General features: G+C 44.0%; 1 protein-coding gene across 2 annotated transcripts in view; it reads left to right on the top strand.

Moving 5' to 3' along the window:
• SCAI (suppressor of cancer cell invasion) overlaps positions 1–14699 on the top strand; it is a 1073481-nt gene that overhangs the window by 189698 nt on the left and 869084 nt on the right. The gene's annotated exons all lie outside the window — the stretch shown is intronic.

The following is a 14699-nucleotide window of genomic DNA, read 5'->3' as shown; positions in this document are numbered from 1 at the left end:
TGAGATATGTCGTCGGTTGTACCAAGTAATTATCCGAGTGGTGTTCGAATTCTTTTTGATTCTAGGTGCATAGAGCAATGCATTCCTATCCTGAGTGTTCACTTTATTATAGGCCTTGCGTAGGCAGCTTTTGGTATAACCCCTAGCCTTAAAACAAGCATAAAGTTGTTTAGACTCTTTCTGGAAGTCTTGCTCCTGCGAGCAGTTGCGTCTAAGTCTCAGGTACTGACAAAAGGGAATGCTGATAACTAAGGACTTGGGATGGGAACTGGAGGCATGTAGCAGGCTATTGCCTGCTGTAGGTTTCCTATATAGTATTGAACACAGGTTGCCCCCCTGTATCTACAAATAGTTCCACATCAAGAAAAGTAATACGTTCTTGGCTGCAATTATGCGTGAACTTCAGGTTATAAACATTGTTCTGTAAATTGTCCAAAAAGATGTTTAGACCTTCTTTTGATCCTGCCCAAATCATAAAGACATCATTGATGTAACCATGCCATGTCAAAACATTTTCATGGGGTACATAATTTCCCTCTCCTCCAAATAGGTCGCGCTCCCACCCCCCCAGGTACAGATTAGCATATGAGGGGGCACAGCCCGCCCCCATAGCCACACCCTGCACCTGGAGGTAGTGGGAGCACTTGAAGAGGAAAATATTACTAGTTAAGATGAATTTCAACATCTCAACTATAAAATTATTATACTTGCGTGAATCCTTGTCTCGCTCACTAAGGAAGCTTCTTTATAAATTGTATCCCTTGTAAATGGGGGATGGAGTTATATAAAGCTTCAATATCAATGGCAACCAGCCATACACCTTTTGGTATTAGCAGAGCGTCTGTAATTTTCAATGGTGTCCTTTACATGTGAGAAGAGACCCTGTACGTGGGGGTAAAGATACTAATCTATAATTCTACTGATGTTTTCTGTGAGTGAGCCGCATCCCGACACTATGGGTCGTCCCAGGGGTGGAATAACTCCTTTATGCACCTTTTGGTAGTGCGTAGAAAGTGGGGGTTGTGGGATGTTCTGTATTCAAAAACGGTAGCGTTTTATCGTCTATGGTGCCTGTTCTGTGTGCTCGGTTTAGGATCTCACGGTATTTCCCAATACTCCGAGCAACAGAGGAGGCCGGAACCAGTTTGTACCAGTCTCTGTTTTTGAGAATGTCATGGCACATTGTTTCATAACCTGCTCTGCTCAAGATGACGACATTACCCCCTTTATCTGAGAGCTTAACTACTATGTCGTCATTGTTGCGCAGATCATTGATGGCTCTTTTCAAACTGGGACTTATGTTCGAGGGGGGACCTGACTTCCAGTTAGTCGTTTCAATTGCTTTAGTAACCTGTATTACAAAAGCCCATATATTGGGACTGCCCTGCAAAACGGGAAATGATCGTGATTTCGGTTTGTAGGTTTTGGGGGTCACATATACAGGCCTGTTAGACCTGGATTGTATGGACGCCCAGGGACCACTCCTGGTATCTGGAATGTCCATCCCTCCTCTTCAGGGTTACTCTCATCCCAAAGAGACATGAGATCCTGCAAGGCCTGTAGTTCCTGTAGAGATACTTGATCGAGATTGGAGTTTAATTTTCTAATGGTACATTAGTATCTTGTTGCTTATCGTATAAAACCTTATACATAAGTCGTATGGCGAATAAATGGAGTTCCTTGATCAATTCAAATTGGTCGGCTTCACCATCTGGACAGAAGGAGAGGCCTAATTGCAGTACTATTTCCTGTTCTTTAGAGAGTGTAGGTAGAGAGATTGATGATGTTAATGTTCCGGCCCTCATTATCGTGATGGTCGGGACTTTTAATTCTTGTGAGATGGTGCAAGGCGTTACACTTGCTTTCCATTCCATTGTAAAGATAGGTGCCGTCCGTATATCCCCAATATAATTGGAGCTGGATGTATATGGCTCTTGTGAGGGTTGATGTGACCTAGGAGGCGCAGGTGTGGACACTGTGCTTACTCCCAATGTCGGTGATGACAGTACAACAGAGGTGTTACTAAGTATGCTAGTAGTGTTAGTACTGAGGGGTTGTGATTTCCACGTACTCTGGGAGCGCAAGTGTTTATCCTTAAGAGGAAATTGAGATCTAGAGACCTCTTGCAGACTACTGTCCATATCATTTTTGCGTTTTTTATCAGTTTCATTTCGGCGACTTATGGGGACATAGGAGGCCGAAGACATAGATGAAGTGTCCGATACTCTTCTATCTAAATCTCTAGGGGGGAATTCTTTATACACAGAAGGTTTTTTGCTGTTATTAAGTTGCTGATTGTTATTTGTCCATTTATAGGCTTGGGCGTTATCATACGCCCACTTGCCTCTTTGAAATGTAGTTTCTTTTGATTTGATGAGTCGTCGCATATTTCATCAGATGTTCTTTTAATTGTTTATCACAATTATTGTAACCAGTATATGTGGTAACGTTGCTGTGACTTTCTTGCCATTCTCTTATTTCTTTATCTACCTGCTTGATGTCATTTACATACTGTTCACATAGAACTTGCATCATTTTAATGGAACAGGCTTGTAGGTTTGCTTCCCAAGCTTCTTTGATATTTGTTTCCACTTTCCTAAATCTGAATACGTAGCCCCCTAGGTACTATTTTGTTTGCTATATATTGCTCAAAAAAATATTTGTGCCAGAATAGTCTGTTTTTTTTTTTCTCTACTAGTCGTTGAAGTCCCAAGAAAAAAAAGATTGGCATCCTCTTCAGATGCCTCATCCTTGATTCCTCACATCTGCTACAAAGCCTTCCCATTCCTTACCACAGTATCCTGCCATATTGCCAACAGGCCCACAACAGGCTGAGGCCAAACTGTCTAAATTTGTCCCATCAAGGGTACCTGATAACAAAGTTTCCTTAGAAAAGAAACACAGAAATTCAGTACAAGAATACATTTCACATGAAAGAAGGAAAATTCAAAAATGAAATATTCCTAATAATACATTACATATAATCAATCCGAGATTGATGATTAATGTGGTTTCCAAATGGAAAAAGAAGTATAAAGGGTATATCAAAGAAAAATTGTGCTAATGCTTTATAGATATATTGGGCGGGTGTTTAAATGCACCCAGATTTATAGAAATAGAGACATGTATATAGAGCATGCACATCTATAAACAATAGCCAAATGCATTTCCATCCCTAGTAGAAAAATGTATATGGAATCCAAATTAAGGGGTTTGGCATTGGACTTTATGGATGCATATTGGGTAGTTCAAATGTGTGTGTGTGTGTGTGTGTGTGTGTGTGTATATATGTATGTATATATGTGTATGTATGTATGTATGTATGTGTGTATATATATATATATATATATATATATATATATATATATATATATATATATATATATATATATATATATATATATATATATATATATATATATATATATATATATATATATGCTGAAAAAAAAATCATTGAATTCAGAACCACAGGAATCATTCAGAAATCGTGATATTATAAAAATATAAATATTTATTAATAAATAAATAAAATCTGATTGTACAAAAGACACCAGTATGAAAATCACACAAAGGAGAGTAACAACACCGTGCAGGAGCTTATATACGTATCCCATGCTATTGGTTCTACATGTTTCGCCCTTGAGGGCTTCTTTTTTTTTTTTTTTTACTCAATAGATTTTTATTGGTAATTATCATAAGGTACAGAATCAAAGGTACATACACAACAGTTTTCTTACAGTTTTCTCTCCACAACAAAAGTAACATCAAAATAGCACAAGGTATCGTTCCACCATGTGCCCGAGAAGGCAGTGCATGGCACAGGCAACAGAAGAGGGATCAAACCACAGAAGTTGAGGCTCAAATAGTCAACAGACTATAACATACTATAACACATTATAACATATTACTCAGCGACTGTCTTGTAAGCGTATTCCCCTCACATGAGGGTGAAGGCGGGGCACCCACCCCCCGAGCACCCCTAACGGGTACCATTCTGTGCCCAGGGAGGATAGCCCCCCTCTCCCCATATCCGTCTCCGAGGCCTAAGTAGAGCATAGAGAGGGCGAAGGGCAACACACAATGTATTGGTGTGGGTCATGTAAATGGGTCATTCAAAGAGAAGAGGTGAGCGAGTCGCTGAGGCCCGAAGAGCCTATCCAGTCAGTCCATTGTTGCCATTTCTTGAGTTGTTTCTCCCTACTACCGTGACCTAAAGCTAAAGTTGTTTCATATATAAAATGAGTATGTGTGGTGTGGATTACATCACGGAGAGTGGGAGAATCCGGATCCTTCCACTTCCTAGTAATGCTAAGGCAGGCGGCCAGTAGTATATGAATCCTAATCATCCTCGAAGGGTTGGGGAAATGGTCAATATTCAAAGAAAGTAGTGCCAAGGACGGGTGTCTGTCTACCGTCATGTGTGTGACGTCAAAGAGGAGTTGAAATACTAGATGCCAAAAGAGGGTAAGTTTCGGGCATTCCCATAGTGTATGGAGCAAATCACCTTTTTTACCGCAGCCTCTCCAACATGTGTTTCCAAGTGAGACATCGAATTTATACAGTCTGTCAGGGGTTAAGTACCAACGATAGGTTAGCTTAAGTGCAAGTTCCCATAGGGTGGAACAGCATGTGGCCTTGTAAGTGGAAAGGCAAGCCCTTTCCCACTGGTCTAGTGGAAAGCTTTGTCCCAAGTCCCTCTCCCACTTAGTCAGTGCTGTGCAGCTAGTAAAGGTAGTCTTAGAGCCAAACAAATGATAGAATATCGATATCCCCTTTTTATGAACCGTGGGGATCTATAATAGATCCATGCTTTTTGAGGGATCGTACAGGTCCACTTTGCTAGTGAGAGGAGACAGTGCCGAGTACGTAAGTAAAGGAACAGGTCAGAGTCTGGGAGGTGGTGAAGCTTCTGGAGGTCCGAAAAGGGCTTGAGATTGTCCCCATCAGTCAAATTGGATAGGTGAACTAACCCTTTGGCTTTCCAACGGGAGTAGGATGTGGATACCATCAGGATTTGTATGGTCTCTATCGTTATAGGGAGTGTGGAGCGTGGGTCGTGGGCAACTGTGTAAGTCGGGTCCAAGCCTTAAAAGTCGCTCGCATGGTCGGGGATGGGTGGGGAGGAGCCTTCGCCCCCATCATGGTAGCAAACAGCCATGCCGAGCGGTTATTATGCAGAACCGAGGATTCTTCTATTTTACCCCAAAGTGTGAGGGGAGGATAGGAGCCATTCCCTAGCTTGCGATAGAACTGAGTCCATGTAATAATCCCGGAAATTGACATATCCCAGCCCCCCCCGCCGAACGGTGTTTCACCAGTTGAATATGACTACACCTGGCTCTCTTTCCCTTCCAGATGAATTGTGAGAGTATCGATTGCAGCGAGGCGAAGTACCTAAGGGGGATAGGGATGGGGATAGTTCGAAAGGGGTACAATATTTGAGGGAGATTGAACATTTTAAACGCCGCCAGGTGGCCCAGCCATGAGAACTCAAAAGACGCCAACCTGGTGAGATCCGCCTGCAGTTTAGATCGCATCGGTAAATTATTAGTCGAAAACAATGATTTCGTAGCGCAAGTAAGTTGGATTCCCATATATGTTATGCTATTCTCTGCCCATACGTATGGGAACTTGAGTTTTATCCGATTATTAGTAGGGTCATCCAGGCCCAGGTTAAGCATATATGATTTTGTCTCGTTGGCTTTGTAAAAGGAGACATCACTGAACCAGGCAAGCGTCCTCTGGACCTCAGGCAGGGAGTGATCAGGGTCGGTGATCATGAGGATCACATCATCCGTGAACAGGCTGATTTTGTGATCTACACCTGCAACACGTACGCCAGATATGGTTACATTGGATCTTATATTCTCTGCAAGGGGTTCCATTACAAGATAAAATATTAAGGGCGACAAGGGACAGCCCTGCCTCGTCCCGTTGGAGATCTGAAAAGGTGTGGAGAGGGCATCCGTCGAGAACACTCGAGCCGAGGGGTTGGAGTACAGAGCCATGATGGCATCATGAATGCCACCGACTAGACCAAACTTGGTCAGGACCGCTGATATATATCCCCACTGGACCCTGTCAAACGCCTTCTCTGCATCTAAGGATAGAAGCAGAGAAGGCGTTTTGGTGGTTTCAACGTGATGTATGAGATTAATCATCCGCCGAGTGGCATCTGAGGCCTGTCGCCCCTTGGTAAATCCCGATTGATCTGGAGATATGAGAGAGGGGAGAATGTTTTCTAATCTGTTGGCTATAAGTTTGGCATATATTTTTAAATCCACATTCAATAATGAAATAGGGCGGAAATTCTTCGGGGAGACAGGGTCCTTGCCTGGTTTAGGCAGGGTTACCACCATAGCAGCAAGCATTTCAGCAGGGAAGGAAGCTGCACCCACACCCAGCTTGAAGTTGCGGCACATGGTTGGGGCTAAGACATGTTGATATTGGCGATAGTATTCCCCAGTAAAGCCATCTGGGCCCGGGGATTTGGAGGAGGGGAGGGTATTGATTACTTTTAGTATTTCATTGATAGAGAAGGGTCGTTCAAAGTAGAAAGCTGCGCAGGGCTGACAGTCGGGAGATTAACACTGTCCAGGAACGATTTGATCATGGCAGGAGAGGGCTGGGTGGTGGAGGGGTCATTTTTGAGGTTGTACAGGTCCTCGTAGTACGCACTAAAGGCATTGATTGGGGCTTAAGGAGTTTTTCGTTGGAGAGGGGATGAAGCAAGTAAGGTATCTTTGTTTTGGTCCTATGGCCCTTGACCCTGAAGGACATTGCTTTACTGGTTTTGTTCCCTGTCGAGTAGGATGTGGCTTTGAGAAATCTGTTACGACTTTTCATGTTTTTCAAGGAGAACGGCACGTAGGTCGTGTCGTAGTGTAAACATTTTTGACTGTAGGGGTGGGGAGGGGTTAGTCTTGTTGAGGGCTTCTGCAGCTGCTAAGGCACTCGTGAGGTCATCTAATCGTCTATTCCTGCTTTTCTTTGCCCTAGCTCCCATCTGGAGAAAACCCCCCCTTATTACTGCCTTGTGGGCGTTCCACACCACCAGCGGGTCAGATACAGAGGTTTGATTAAGAGAGAAGTACTCTTCCAGCTGCTGTTTGATGGGCGTAGAATAGCAAGGGGTAGTAAGGAGGTAGTTATTGACTCTCCATATGTAGGGAGTGGAATGGGCCGAATCGTCAGTAATGGTTAGGCTAATGGGGGCATGGTCTGACCAGGTGGTGGTATGGATGTCAGAGCCCAAAATTCGGTGCAACAACCAGTTATCAGCCAAAAACAGGTCAATTCTTGAGTAGGTGTTGTGACGCGGCGACAGGAACGTGAAATCCCTCTCGCTCGCGTGACAACACCTCCACACGTCATACATATCATTGGAAGAAATTAAGGATTCCAAGTTGGAAGTCCGGTGCGGAGGCCCGGCCGTGGAGTCCATGGTGTTATTTGGAACCATATTGAAGTCTCCGCATATAAGTAAGTGTCCCTTTTGGAATTTACGGACTGCCTTCATTGTTTTCCTAAGAAAGGTCTTTTGACCCTAGTTCGGGACGTACAGGGAGACCAGGGTATAAGGCACATTGTTGATTTCACAGTTCAGAAAAATATACCGACCGTCCGGGTCTGTGATACATTGGTGCAGTCGGAAAAGAACAGAATCCCTGACGGCGATCATCACTCCTTGCTGCTTCTTGGAGAAGGAGGCGTGAAACACATGTGGGAACGGTGTATGGCAACACCTAGGAGAGGCATGCAGGGCAAAGTGGGTCTCTTGGACACACAAAATGTCACAATTGTGGGCAAGTGATGATTTCCACAAAGACGCCCTTTTCACTGGGTGGTTAAGCCCTTTGGCGTTAAGAGAGAGGATCTTGATCCCCATTTTCCGTGAGGAGAGAGTTCTAAATAAGTAGCAGTACTTACAAGTTAATAACCGGGACAGCTCAGATCCGAGGGATGTGGACAGCTTGGACGAGGAGGCTGATGGTCAGGCAGGTCAGGTATCAGGGCAAGATCAAGGTGCTAGAGGGTGGGAAATAAAAGCAGAGGTGAATGCCCACAGTGAGTCAATACAGTCTGTGCCACTAGCGCAGGTGACATGCTCACCGGTCTCGGTGGTGGAAGCGCTAAGGACAAGCGGTATATCCAGAAAAAAAAAGGAAACAAAATAAACAAAAAAAAGAAACAGTTATCACCCTCCAAGAGGGATCAACAGGTACGTCAGCAACAGGTAGCTCTTATCGAGCAGCTGACAACAAGCAGGGGGAAAGTTCAGTGAGCAGATGGTAGATCGCGTGACCAGACCGGACATGGTGGTTGCTCAGCGTGGCGTCTCGGGTGTTGCATTTTGATCTTCCCCTTGTCGACTCCAAAGGTAAACGGATTAGGGACCCCGCTGTATTCTGGCAGGTTGCGGGAGGTTTCCGGTAGGATTCCCCAGGTGTGCAGAAGCTTCAGGCCTCCTTCCAAAGTAGAGATGGTGTGGGGTATCCCGTTATGGGTGACCAAGATGGTCGCCGGATGACGCCATTTGTATATGATCTTGTGGTTGTGCAAGGCTTTCGTGACTGTCTTCAGCTGTCTCCTCATCTGGAGCGTGTACTGGGACAGGTCCGCATACAGCTGGATATCTGAGTATGGCGCCGGAAGCGGGGAAATTTCCCTTGCTTTCAAAAGAATCTGTTCTTTAGCTTGAAAGAAGTGAACCCTTAGAACATCCCGGGGAACATCTGCTTCAAGATGGCGGGGCTTAGGGAGCCTGTGGATACGGTCTATGGTGAGTTCAATTGGGGAAAGCTCAGGGAGCATGCTAGAAAACATGGTGCTGGCATAGTTATGCAGCTCTTTGGGCTGAACGGACTCAGGGACCCCGCGTATTTTAATATTATTGCGTCTGGAGCGGTCGGCGAGCTTCGCTTTGATCCATAAATTGTCATCTCTTTGCTCAGCATAAGCGTCTACTAGCTCATTAACCGTGTCAGCACAGTCCACCATTTTGGTTTCCATGAATTGCATTCTGTTGTCCATGTGCTTCATTTCTAAGGAAAACGTGTTTATCAGTGACGATAAGTTAGTCATAAGGGAGGACTGCAAAGTCATGAGCATGTCCTTCATTGTGGTGTCCAGCACCGGCTGTCCCGTAGTCGGGAACTGGGCAATGGAGGAATGCAAAGAAGATATAGCTGAGTCATTATGCAGGCCTGTACTTACTGTGACCGAGGCCTGACTAGAATGATCCATCCTCATCTTCGATTTGGCTGGGCTCAGCGTCCCCGGCGTAGCTGGTGAGGGGTCAGGGGAGAAGATATGCGGCTGCAGGGGCATCAGATCCTGTGGATGGGCTGCAGGGAGATCCGAGTAGTTCAGCATCTGCCGCGCTGTACCTCCGTCGTCATCTTGGTTTTTCCGGCGGGGCTGGAAGAAGGATTCTAGCCTTTTTGGGCCGCGTTCTTGCGACCGTTTGCGGGTCATGGTGTCGGCGGGGCTCGGGGGAGACGGATCCGTGTCCGTGGTGCTAGTTGTAGCGGCCGATTGGCCCGGTAGTCGCTCGATGTCTGGTCTGGATGGCGGAGCTCACGGCTCAGGCGTCCATTCTCGTACGCGCGCAAGCCACGCCCTTCCCCTTATGGGCTTCTTCAGGGACACATGGATATATTTAGCAATCTAAAATGGATAAAAACTACATGAGTAAACAAATAGTACTGCACCATCATGCAAGAGACTATGTAAGTTGTTCAAAAGGTCATTGTAAACAGAAATTAAGAAAAGCAAAATACAAAATAAAGAAACATATAAGTAATATCCAACAATTGCAATAAACATCATCATCGGAAACTTCGCGTCAACATAGAGCAGGTAAGTACCTCCAAAATGATCGATAGTCCTCCCAATTTGTGAGGTGTGTACATTCCAGCAACAGCAGTTTATGCACTGTGTTGGTGTACAGCAGCACAGATGACCCTTAGGGTCCGCATCCAACCAATGGGCCTACAGTGAGGAATATATAGAGTGGGTCATAAAATGTCGAAAGTGTATTCCTCAATGACTGATGGTATGCTAAGCATGGTGGTAAACGTAAGAAGAGATGGTATACTATGAAATTTAAATAGGCCTACTAGAGGACCAACGGTCCCAATATTAATTAATTTAGCTTGGTAGCAACTAACTATTGTTGCTTACCATAATGTAATAATTCTCATCAATCAAAATGAAATGGAAAAAAGTACATATAAATAATATATACTGAAGCATCTGTAAAAAATTGGTCCATTATGTGAAAAAACTTTATTTGACTTGCATGTATAAGCTGCTGTGGCGCGCTAATGTCGGGGAAAAAAAGCAGGTGATGATGGAACGCCTGCTATGGAAAACTGCAGACCGCTAACTATATACCAGAGCCTCCACCTGTTAGATAAAGTGAGGTATAAGAGAAGAGGTGGCACTGGAATTAAACCTTGCTGAGTGTTTGTATTTTATATATAAAAACAAAAACAATAAATAAATAATGTATAAGGTGTATATTGAATAAAACCTGAATACCTCTGAACCTTCAACGACGTGGAAATAACACGCATGCGCAGAAGCAAGTTATGAGACGGGAGCTCTCGTTCTAGTAAAACTAGCGTTCGTAATGGAGATAGCACATTCATCACACTGTAACAGACTGAAAAGCGCGAAGACTGAAAAGCGCGAATCGGCAAAAGCAGCCCCAAGGGTGGCGCCATCCGAATGAAACTTCCCCTTTAAAGTGTCGTCGTACGTGTTGTACGTCACCGCGCTTTGCTAGAGCATTTTTTTTTAAAACGATCGTGTGTAGGCAAGGCAGGCTTAACAATAATCTGGTTGAGAAAAATTATTTTTTCCAGACCATTAAAAATAGTCGTGTGTACACAGCATTAGTGTTGAGTAGTCTATTGTGCCCTTTTGTACATGAACTTTGAACAGTAGGTGCGATTTTGGATTACATACATTAGGGAAGTCAAAATTCTTAGCTAAAAACAGGGTCACCTTAGACCAGAATGGTCTTATTTTCTTGCAGTCCCAAAGCATGTGAAGCAGGTCCCCCTGACATTTATGGCATTTATGAAATGCAGGATGTAGTATTGGGGTAATTAAAGTCAAGTAGCAGGTGCATTCACAATGAGCTGCGCCAGTCCAAACTGTAGTTTTAGGATGTGGCAGCCCACTTTTATTGAGTAAAAGAAAAGTTCACTTGTACAGCATTTGTTCACGCAGGTTTTTTTCCACAAAACAATTAACGAAAATACCAAGCCACCTGGCTTACGTGTTGGCAGCACTGCTGCTCCTCTTACCAGTTTTTTTTACTGTCATTCAGCTCTTTCGCACACTGTAACAACTCTGGTGAACGGGAGTGAACCACAACTGCGGTTAACAAGGATTTCAATGCACTTCTCTATGTTATGTGAGAATTCAGTATTGGACCCCAGGCGTCACTCCAATCAGAGAACAGGAGTTTGGGGGTTCTCTACATCATATCACTTAAACATAATGAAATGCATTAGGCCACTAAGGGAGCAGGTATGAAATACCTCAACCCTTGGCATAGAAAAGATAAGGCGAACATGTTCAATAACTTAGGGCATGGGCCCATAAATAAGTAACACTTATGTCAAGCATGTAGTAAATAGGGTTTGTGATGGCAACTAATAGTTGAGTAAGAAAGGCATATATAGCTCAGGTAATTTTGAGAGTGTTTGTTCCTTTAAGATGTTCCACAGCAAACAGCCAGTAACACAACAGTCAGTCCTAAGAAGTATGTTAGTATCTAGAAAGCCAGAGTTATATACAACGAATGTTTAGAAGCAATATATGTAGCAGGTCTTTCTAAAGCACTACTAGATGGAACAATTACTACTTATCTGTTTTGCAGGGCTTGAAGTTAACAGCAAAGTATTCCGTAGTGTATGGTGTCAGGGACGATCTCTCAGGTGTCCCCAGCAATGGCAGCCTGGACATAGTAAGGGTAATAGTTAGGTGTCCATGAAGATGCAGCCTGTCTTGATGTCCAGCGTGGGAGCGATGGTACCAGGATTGTAGCGTGGCCGATACGGCTGACAATAATAGAACGGCGTGTGTAATACACACCGTTCTGTTTATAGTTGCGAGACATGTGTGCCGAATGCAGTGCTGATTGCATTCGGCACTTCCGCGTTCCAAGCGGCGCCGGGCGATATCGCGCGGTCGCAGTATGCGCTCCAGCGTGGAACCCAATACGGCAACAGATGACAGGAAAGGATATACCCCCTAAAAGGTACTTTATAAGCCAACCACAGTGAGTATAAAAACAATGTTTATTTGGACAGGGTAAGCATGTTAGCACTTGGTACAAACGCACTGTGTGCACCTAAGTGCATAAAAACAACAAAGTGCACATAAAAAATAACACCAAAGACAATGTGTGTGCCAATGAAGGCAGAAAATTCACAAAAGTACAAACAGTACATAACATAAAAGCATTCTCCAATGGGCGAAGTAAAGTAGCCCAACGCGTTTCTGGTTTTATTCGAAACCCTCATCGGGGTCCACAGGAGCAGAATAGTGCAGGTTACAGTTCACTGGTGGGATGGGAGTGGATCTCACCCAGGATCGTTCAGGCTTAGTCCAAAAAGGTGTGTCAGGGGGAGGATGAAAGTATAGCGTCCAACCCAGCCCTAGCTGTCTATTTCCGAGAGGTGGAAAATGAAAGGGTCCAGGACCTGCTGGTATTTGTCCAGCTGCGTAATGTCCTGCCCAAATTTCCAAAACTTTTCCTTAGGCAGTTCCCCTCATTGGTCTAAATAGACCGGGAGGATCAAGGTGGCGTTGTCCCAGTGTGGATGGGTCCCATTTAGGGGTTATACCCTTTTCTGTCATATGTCACCCAGGGATGTGGCCGATATCACAGTTTCTGGTTTGATGAGTACCTCTTTTTATACCAATACGGCAACAGCGCCGTTTACACACACTTGGCTCTCTAGCCTTCAGTTGCAGCGCCCTGCTGCTTGGCCCACCTCTGACCTAGGAATTGGGGGTTCTCCTGCCACCCCTGATAGGACCTGACTTAAATCCTGAAACCAAGATCCGCTGCCCTGTGTCAGGGTCCTCTGACCCCTTGATGAGTCCTCTGTCCCGTGGCTTCTGGCTGGGGCCCCCTGACCCCAGATGAGACCTTCCAGACACCAAACTGGAAGCTGTCTCCAAAACGAGAGCCATGAGCAATTTGCAGATCTGACTATTTATTTAATGACCCTGCACACCTGTGTAGTGAGTCAGGTTGCAGGCATCTAGCAGAATCTGGAGAGATGTTAATTCCGAACCTTGCATTAATCCTTAATTAGACTCACCTTTTCCTATAAACTTATAGTGACAGAGAGCGGCTCTGTCACAAGGGCTATATCTTTTATGCATCCTAAAAGTATATTCTGTGAAAGATACACAGTTGAATAAGTTGATCTCTAGCTGATATGGTGGTAGTAAAATAAGTATAGAAAAGTTCCTCCCAATTTTCATCTGAGATCAGTGATATATGACCATTTTAATTTCAAGGCCAGTGTCGGGGTTCTGTAAAAATGAGAGATCAGCCCTGTATGTTCAGGTTGTAATGGAGCTTTTTGCAGGGTAGAGTTCCTAAATTGGACATCATTGAGACCGAATTGTGCCATGGCGGCATGTTTCAGTTGCAGATATTTAAAATGCCATGAGTGTGGAACCCCAAATTCTTGCAGTTGAGAAAAGGCTTTGTATTGGCCCTGGTCATATAACTGGTGCACATATTTTAGCTGCTTTGATGCTCAAGAGCATGCATCGGGCAAAGCAAAAAAAAATTGCATGGGGAGATGGTGTGGGAGTAGTCGGGGATGAAAGTCAGTGGCCATACATTTTTAATGAGTCTTAACATATTGGTGCCTTCAGAGACCAAGAGTTATCGTACAGATCAAATTAGTTTTGTAGGCAAAAACCAAGGCAGCCTCTGTTGCTGTGGCTGCATTATTTAACTGGGGGAAAAGCCACTAATGTATATTGATAAGCTGGGAGGCATATTATATATATATATATATATATATATATATATATATATATATATATATATATATATATATTCTGTAAGTTTGGTAGTGCTAGACCTTCTTGAGAGGTAGGCAATTGCAGAGTTTCCACTGAAATTAGAGTTTTTAGGGTGCCATAAAAATGATGAAAGGAGAAAATCTATTTCCTGATTTTTTTTTTTTTTTTTTAGGAATGTATACCAGACAATTTGAAAGCATATACAAAAATTTGGGCAAAGATCAACTCTTCCCATCAGAGTCGGGGGCAATTTTTCCCAACTAGCGAATTTTTTCTTAAAGGAGGCTTAAGAGGTTGTTTGCTACATACATAGATACTGGAAGCTGTACCGTAACTCCTAAATATTTAAAAGAATAATGTGTCATGGGCAGTTTGTCGGGAGAGTAAAAGAATTGGACCGATCTGCAGACAACACACTTGACTTGGCCCAGTTGACCCTAAATCCGGAGAAAACCCCAGGGATCATTTGTAGTATCATAGGGATTGTAATGCAAGAATTGGACAAATAAAGCATGTCATCTGTTTAAAGTGATGCACGTTCTTCTAAAGAAGCAATCCAGATACCTCGTAACTTGGGGGAAATTCTAAGGAGTTGCTCCAGGGGCTCAATGGCTAGAGCAAACCAG

Source organism: Rana temporaria, chromosome 9, assembly GCF_905171775.1.
Source record: "Rana temporaria chromosome 9, aRanTem1.1, whole genome shotgun sequence".
NCBI lineage: Eukaryota > Metazoa > Chordata > Amphibia > Anura > Ranidae > Rana > Rana temporaria.
The sequence above is the reverse complement of the archived record's forward strand: the minus strand, read 5'-3'. Positions and strand labels throughout refer to the sequence as shown.